Source organism: Lynx canadensis, chromosome B3 (genome assembly GCF_007474595.2).
Source record: "Lynx canadensis isolate LIC74 chromosome B3, mLynCan4.pri.v2, whole genome shotgun sequence".
Lineage (NCBI taxonomy): Eukaryota > Metazoa > Chordata > Mammalia > Carnivora > Felidae > Lynx > Lynx canadensis.
In genome coordinates, this window is record NC_044308.2 from 43,222,719 (window position 1) to 43,231,754 (window position 9,036).

The following is a 9,036-nucleotide window of genomic DNA, read 5'->3' on the forward strand; positions in this document are numbered from 1 at the left end:
GAAAGGAAGATGATTTTTCAATTTTATCCATGAAATGAGAAGTCATCATCTGAGAGTAGAGAGGAAGGAATGTAGGAGGCTTCAGGAGAGAAAAGGAGGTATAAAATAGCCCTCTCAGGGAATAGGTAAGTAAATCAACAAAAGAAAAATAAAAAGCCTGCTGGGCACTTTTTGAGTGTCCATTTGAAGCTGGGGATCATGAATTTAAAGTGACTCTTACAGCTATATTGCATTTTTCTATCCACATTCAGCAGCCCGGGTACAAGCTCAGAGAAGGAGAAGGTAGAGTTCACCAGAAGCTGGGGTCTTGTCTGATTAATAAGGTGGAGGGAGTGAGAAGCAGAAATTTTTGCAAAAGAAAAGAAGTAGAGAAGGAACGCTGGAATCTAGATGGCCAAAGGGGAGGTGGAGGGGGGGGAGAATTGCTGTGCAGGAAACCTCCCTGCCCTGTGGAGTTGCAGTCTTGAGGGAAAGTAGGCATTTGTATGGTGAATTAGGGCACAATGTAATTATTTTTTCTGGGGTGGTAATTAGTAGAATGGGTTGCATGCTTGTGATGAGAACCTGTGGGGCTTCCCTTAAGGCTGATATTCCAGGACAGGGCTAAAAGTACCAATATCTGAGTTATCCTTCTTCAGAGCTCCCAAGGGAAATAATTCATTTAAATAAGAGTTGGCCTGAGGCACCTGGGTGGCTTGTCAGTTGGGCATCTGACTTTGGCTCAGGTCACGATCACACAGTCTGTGAGTTCAAGCCCTGTGTGGGGCTCTGCGCTGACAGCTCAGAGCCTGGAGCCTGCTTTGGATTCTGTGTCTCCCTCTCTCTCTGCCCCTCCCCCACTTGCACTCTGTCTCTCTCTCAAAAATAAAAGAAAAACATTAAAAAAATTTTCTAAGTAAGAGTTGGCCTAAAGTTGACCCCCCAGATGTCTTCCAGCTCTAATACTCCATATTCTGTAGAAGCAAAGGTCTAGGCTCTGGAGAAATTGGTGTTTCAGATCCTGTGGCTTCCATTTAAAAGGCTGTGAGAGTGCTCGCTTCGGCAGCACATATACTAAAATTGGAACGATACAGAGAAGATTAGCATGGCCCCTGCGCAAGGATGACATGCAAATTCGTGAAGCGTTCCATATTTTTTTTGAAGAAGAAGACCAAAGCAGGAGGCATCACAATCCCAGACTTTAGCCTCTACTACAAAGCTGTCATCATCAAGACAGCATGGTATTGGCACAAAAACAGACACATAGACCAATGGAATAGAATAGAAACCCCAGAACTAGACCCACAAACATATGGCCAACTAATCTTTGACAAAGCAGGAAAGAACATCCAATGGAAAAAAGACAGTCTCTTTAACAAATGGTGCTGGGAGAACTGGACAGCAACATGCAGAAGATTGAAACTAGACCACTTTCTCACACCATTCACAAAAACAAACTCAAAATGGATAAAGGACCTGAATGTGAGACAGGAAACCATCAAAACCCTAGAGGAAAAAGCAGGAAAAAACCTCTCTGACCTCAGCCGTAGCAATTTCTTACTTGACACATGCCCAAAGGCAAGGGAATTAAAAGCAAAAATGAACTACTGGGACCTTATGAAGATAAAAAGCTTCTGCACAGCAAAGGAAACAACCAACAAAACTAAAAGGCAACCAACAGAATGGGAAAAGATATTTGCAAATGACATATCGGACAAAGGGTTAGTATCCAAAATCTATAAAGAACTCACCAAACTCCACACCCGAAAAACAAATAATCCAGTGAAGAAATGGGCAGAAAACATGAATAGACACTTCTCTAAAGAAGACATCCAGATGGCCAACAGGCACATGAAAAGATGCTCAACGTCGCTCCTTATCAGGGAAATACAAATCAAAACCACACTCAGATACCACCTCACGCCAGTCAGAGTGGCCAAAATGAACAAATCAGGAGACTATAGATGCTGGCGAGGATGTGGAGAAACGGGAACCCTCTTGCACTGTTGGTGGGAGTGCAAACTGGTGCAGCCACTCTGGAAAACAGTGTGGAGGTTCCTCAAAAAATTAAAAATAGACCTACCCTATGACCCAGCAGTAGCACTACTAGGAATTTACCCAAGGGATACAGGAGTACTGATGCATAGGGGCACTTGTACCCCAATGTTTATAGCAGCACTCTCAACAATAGCCAAATTATGGAAAGAGCCTAAATGTCCATCGACTGATGAATGGATAAAGAAATTGTGGTTTATATACACAATGGAGTACTACGTGGCAATGAGAAAGAATGCAATATGGCCCTTTGTAGCAACATGGATGGAACTGGAGAGTGTGATGCTAAGTGAAATAAGCCATACAGAGAAAGACAGATACCATATGGTTTCACTCTTATGTGGATCATGAGAAACTTAACAGAAACCCATGGGGGAGGGGAAGGGAAAAAAAAAAGAAGTTAGATTGGGAGAGAGCCAAAGCATAAGACTCTTAAAAACTGAGAACAAACTGAGGGTTGATGGGGGGTGGGAGGGAGGGGAGGGTGGTTGATGAGTATTGAGGAGGGCACCTTTTGGGATGAGCACTGGGTGTTGTATGGAAACCAATTTGACAACAAACTTCAGATATTGAATAAATAAATAAATAAATAAATAAATAAATAAATAAATAAATAAAAGGCTCTGAGGCTTCAGAGAAGCCACATAATCTACCAGAACATCCATTGTTTTTTAACACGTTTCTTAGAGATCTGATATCCATTTTGGATAAGCAGAATGCACATGCCCCGCTATAGAGAAGAGAAAGTCATGCATCACCTTACACGTAAGTGATAGGGTTTTATTATGTCAAACGAGGAGTGTCCAAATGGCCTTGCTGAATAATTATTGCAAAGAGGAAGAGCTATGGATCAACTACTCTGAAATCAATTATTTTGGTTGACATTTCTAGTCATAACTGCATGGTAGAGACCAATCCCGTAAGATGTGACCCTTTATTTAGTTGCATGTTGCCTGTCCTTCTAAGTAGCATGCTTTCTCCAGCTTCAGGGATTTTGCATTCAGAATGCTCTTCCCTGATCCACCCATGTTTAGAGTTTCTCATCCTATTGATCTCACCACTTTTTTGGAGACCCCTTCCCTTCCTCCTTGTGTACCATCCCCACCCTTAGTCTCTCTCATAGACACACTCTTGTTATTTTCCTCCTGGCACTTAGCACTTTTTATTTGTGTGTCATTTAGCATCATATCCCCTATATGGAATCATGATGGACACCATCAAATTTATACTGAATGTTTGAAAAAAACTGGAGAATCTTAATATCTTGATCATGAAGACCTTTTGTGGGATTAGGTGGTTATGTGACTGTTGGGTCTCCCAACTGGTCTTCCACCTCCATTTGGACAGTGACTGTGTTTTACTCTCCAAAGTATATCTCGTACATGACAGGTATCCCCAGATATGCATTGGTTCAGTGAATGGATGAATGTTATATGTTTCACAAATAATTTTTTAGAAGAAATAACTGCCCAAATATAAGTATTCTATCAGTGTCTTATTGAGATTTTCTTTTAGCCAAGTGAAGATCAGTTACAATGCCTTCAATTTTTTCAAAGTAAAACTGTTTTATCCTTTCTATGGCTGAATAATATTCCCTGATATAGATGGATGGATAGATAGATAGATGGATAGACAGATTGGTATACATATATAACCACGTCTTTATATCCATTTATCTAGCCGTGAACATTTAGGCTGCTTCCTTGCCATGTGAAGTATAATTTAAGTCCTCATCATTCAACTATCTGGAATCAGAAGAGCACTTATAGAGAATAATTCTATACCTGATAAGAATATTCCCTGAAGTTTACTCATCTCAGAGTGGGGCTGGGAAGGATTTTATTCTAGTTGTGTCCTTGTTAATCAACTGTGCCCAGTTTTCAGTTAACTTATGTGAATCTACAGTCAACTATCATTCCCTGCTGTTGGAGCAATCTCTAACCCACTGTTACTTAGCACCTTCCAAGGCTGAGCTAGGAAAATGGCATTGAAGGTTGACAATGAGAGGGGTTTCTTGAAAAATACAACACTTCCATTTCTCCAAGTTGTCCAAGCTATAGTTCTGAATCAAACCAGAGCAGCCAAATGCTAGGTACTAGACCATGTCACATTTGTCCCAGAAAGACTGCACTTCTGAATTGTGCTTGGTTTTGATGCATCAGCTTCCCCTGGGGATCTCTGTAAACATAACTCTGTAAAAGCCATCCTCGGGTCTGTTCTGAGTAACTGTTGAAAAAGTCATTCATCACCAGAGCACACCATATCTTCTGTAGGAGAGGCCATAGGAGATCTCCTCACATGATCTGGGTGTTAAGGGGGTTTGAAAATTGATTTTATAATTATATGGTCACGGTGAGTTGTTCACCTGACCAGATTCCTCTTTTCCTGTTGGCTTCTGGAAAGTTGAGAACTAAGTATGGCTTATCCCTAAAGGCATGCCATCATTATGTGCTCTTTGAGAGCCAGATTTCTGGCTCTACTGTGTTACCCCCAGATTTTTTCTTCTTGTACCTACATGTAAACTTGTGCTCGTGTGTCTTATGTTAGATATTCTTGGACATTGCTTTAGACTTTTGTTGGAAAGTAGAGTGTGAATAAATATTTATAGTCTCTTTCTTGCTGACCTGCTGTAAGAATTACCCAGAAAATGTAGACAGAACTTAAAATATAAAAGGTACTCAATTAATGATTCTACTGCTGCAGCTACTATTGCCTGCACTCTACAATTGCACCTTAAATTTCCTTACCTTACTAACCAAGTGTTGTCTGTAGCTTTAAATAGACCCTGGTTAGATTATTGTTTTAGCTTCAACTCTCAGCTCTCCCACACAATTACCCTAATGGTACACACTGGATAACAGCTGGAGAGTATTAGAGATGTCAGTCTGGTTTTAATTTCATTAAGAACTACTTGGGATGGCTTCAGAGATCTGGCCACTAACTACTCAGTGAGAGAGGGGAAGGTACTGAGCTTTGAAAAGAGGTCCTATTCAGAATCCAGTGCATAATTTGGAAGGGCTGGGTGTCAGCTAGAATTTTGCTACTCAAAGTGTGGTCAGCTAACTAGCAGCATAGGGACCACCTGAGCACTTGTAGCTCGGGCTCCACTCCAGACCTCCTGAATAAGGCTCTGCAATTTAATAGCCCCAGGTGATTTGTATGCACTTTGATGTTTGAGAGGCACTGAACTAGGACAAACTGTGAGGACAGCAGTGCGGGCAGCCTGCAGTGGCTGAGGGAGAAGTACCGTGCTGCCAGCTCACTTGGCAGAATTTCCATGGGATTATGGGAAGAGTGTGCACCCTGTAATCTGATGAGTGGTTCAGCTCCTAGCTCCGCTACTTGTGTCGCGTGACCTTGGGCAGCTTGCCTCACCTTTCAGAACGTCAGTTCCTTCATTTGGCAAATAAGCACATACATCTCAAAAGTTTGCCGTGAGGACGGAGTGAAATGAGGTATGTTAAAATGACCCACAAAGAAATGAAACAGTCTGGCGATTTCTAAACAACTAGCTTTGGTCTTTGCCTGAAAGACACTGGTTGTCATGGACATTTCTAGATCATAGGTGGATCTAGAAATGGTGTATATCTATGGACCAGATGCCAGAGTCACCACAGGCACTGTCACTAATCGTCCAGGGCTCTCGAGAATGTGGGCGTTTGCCATTGAAGCATCTCTCCAAGCAAAAATCAGCCAGGACGTTCTTACTTGATTCTACCCCAAAGGGAAACCAACTGGGAGACAGTATCCCACCCTGAAGAGTAGGAATCCTGAGTCCCCTTTGTTAGACAAAGAAAGGAGAATTGATTGACTCAAAGCCCACAGCCGACATTCACAGACCTGCTGTTTGGACACAGCTTTCCAAATCTGTGCTTTTTTAAAAAACTGTATGACAGTTATTGGGGATACATTGAGGTACCCATCATTGTAATTAGAAGTTTAATGACACAAATCTAATAGTACCATTCCTGGAGTAAGGTACTCTCCTCTTTGATGCACATCCAGGATACATAGTCCATTCACCAAAATAAGGAGTTTCTTGTTTAAGCGCTTTTGTAAATACAAATGATGTCTCCTTAATTATAACTCATTTCTATCCCACTGGCCTTGGGGCTCTAAATTGGTTTTATGATCCTGCTCATTGCAATTAGGATCTCATCTCACAATGAATGATCTTTTTCCTTAAGGACAGTGACCAGTGGCTCACTCTACGTGATTAACTTGGTAATATTTCACCCACATCTTCCTGGGCTAAAAAGCATCAACATTTCACATCAGGACCTTGATTTACTAGCCATCTGCTTAGAAGTCTGTCATCCACGGGGATGATTTCTTACTCCCTCCAGACTGCAAGACTTTGCCAAGGTTCTAGTGAGTCAAGGCCTGACCTTGAAGGCAAAAGGCATACCGTACTTCACTCTTTAATTGGTTTAATTGTCTGCCTGTAAAGGTAGGCAGCGAGCCATTTTGGCTTTTCTTGCCAAATTTTTTACACATTGGAGATATGACTTAAAGGAAACCTCATATGGGATTTCTGAGGAATTTATTTATTGGGACTTCAGTGTTAGGATCTTTGATACAGTAATCTTTTAGTTAGAAGAAACAGACTTGTTGAGGTGCCTCTGGGAGGGAAAAAGAGATTAAATGAAAAGATACAGGTTTATGCTAATCCAGGAAAAGTTGAAGAAGTAGGCAATAACAAAGTCACAAACTGTACTATCTTTGGAGAAGAGCTTTTCTTCTCTACTCACTATTCTTTCATGAGGATGCCTGCTCTGTTTTTATTTCCGTCACATTTAGTTGCAATTTCTTTTACATTCAGGCTTCATTAACAGTCTCTCAGTCTCCAAAAGATAAACATCCTAGAGGATAAGTCTGATTGGTCAAATTTGCTTCTACAGATCGTGCATTAAATTGGCTTTAGGTCAAGTGCCCATCCTTGGTCCATTCTGATTATGGCTCCCCATCTCCTCCTTCCAGGAGGGACGGACCATCATGAGCAGAGGAGACACTCGTGGGCAGGGCATGAACTTCTAATTCCAGGGCACATCCTTATAATTCCACCCCTCTGACCCATGCTTTAGTCAGGACACAGCAAATATGCATAAAGTTGCCTTAGCCACAAGTACTACAAGTTAAGCAACCCCACTCCTGATGATATCAAGAGCACCCAAACATAGCAAGAAGAGTGAGTGGGAGAAAGAGCAAACATCCTCGATAGAATAACATCTGACCATGTAAGTTATTACCTTGTTGAATCACTGGGACACTGTAGACCTTTGTTTTGACCCTTTGGGTCTTGTGCATTACTGAATACCTCACTCTCGGGCTTTCCCTTCTCCTGCCTCTAGTTAACCCTAAACTCTGACTCCATAGACCCCACCCAAAGTTCTTGGTGCCTAGGTTTTGATCTGCAATTGCTAGCCACTGAATCTCGCCCTCTTACCTAACTTGTTTTCCTTTTCATTTCATCCATTTTGAAAATCTAACATGAGGAAAAGATGTTTAATATGTCTGCCTCAATTATGGGCATCTAGCACATCTAGTGAAATGTCACACGTTTAATAAAGTGACTCTGTCCTCTATAAACATTGTGATTGATCCATCAACTTTGTGGAATATCAAGTAGCCGTCAACATTGAGAAAAATTATATGTGAAGAAATATTCCATAATAGACTACTAAAAAATAATGTACAATCATTCTTACACTATGGGTATTCTTATATAAAATATGAAATATGTGAATAAGGAAAGACAGGGAAATTAAAAAAAAAGAAAACCTAGGGTGTTGACTTTGTGCCTTTAAAAAATTATTTGCAGAGTTTTGATTGCTATGTCATTTTTACATTTAATTTAAAAGGGGGGGTGGCAAGAATGGTGTGAACCTAAAGAACAAGGAATCAGAAGGAGAATATTTATTCTAATTAAGCAGGTACAACTGATCATGCATAGGGGCCCTGCTGCTCTTTCTCCCTTGAAAACAGTAGAAATGTTTCAAGGCGCTTTTCCAAAAGTGATCAATAATTTTTCTTTCAAATCTGCTTTGTTGGACTGATCTGAAAAGTCGAGGGCACTGACTAGATGCATGGAGGTAGAGTGGAAGGAAATGGAGTTTGGGGCTTGGCTTACAAGAACAGAAGCATTCTAGGCAAGGAGCACCAACAGGATGAAGCAGAATGGCCTCTCAGGGTGATGTGTTTGGAGAATACTGAGACACCCAGAGAAAATCAGAAGGTCTCAGTTGATTTTCGGTAGTGCACAGGACCCACATCACAGAGGCCTGCATGTTACCCAAGATTCCAAGGCCCACATGACTAAGTGATGGGGGACACTCAGGGCCAGGAAGTCAACCTTTTCAAGCTGATGTCTGTGCAACTACCAGAGTTATTAAAGCAGAATTGCCCATCTGTGTGTAGCACCAGGGATGATGGCCTCAGACCTCATTATGTCAGCATCTCTGCACATCAGCTTTCCATCAGGGTGCTGTGGCTTCTGGTGGTTTGGCTGCACTGCACTGAACACAAGTTAACACCAGGAGAGTATGTTTAGTTGTGTGTTTAGAAACTAAACTGGTCTCTATCATATATAAGTGACATACATTAGGCATCCAAATAGGCAGCCCTTCTGTTGATGAATGTCATGTGTCAGAATCCCAGGGAGCATGTCTATATCAACACGGATTGCAGGTGGAAGATTCTAGGCCTTGAGTGTGTCGCTTTGCATTGGCAGCCCAATAGGTAATAGACAGTGGCTCTCAGGATGAGGATCTTAGCAAATCTAAATGAATTCCATTGCTCCATAGATGCTAAAGAAGCATGGATAGAAAGTAAGGTGGTAGAATAGCAAGAGTGTTGAACTAAGTGTCCAGGAACTGTATTCTCTTGGAAGCTCCACAGCTCACTTGTATACCTTTGATAAGTCATTTAGTCTTCCAGGATCTGAGTTCCTCTTCTATCATATGGGAATAGAGCTATTTCAAATTTTTTTTAAGTTATGTTAAT

The 9,036-nt window shown here is 41.4% G+C and overlaps 1 non-coding gene across 1 annotated transcript; it reads left to right on the forward strand.

The window, feature by feature from the left end:
- Positions 1-1,029: 1,029 nt before the first annotated feature.
- LOC115517314 lies at positions 1,030-1,136 on the forward strand. The gene has a single exon (XR_003969778.1). It is a non-coding gene; the product is annotated as a U6 spliceosomal RNA (small nuclear RNA).
- Positions 1,137-9,036: the final 7,900 nt, after the last annotated feature.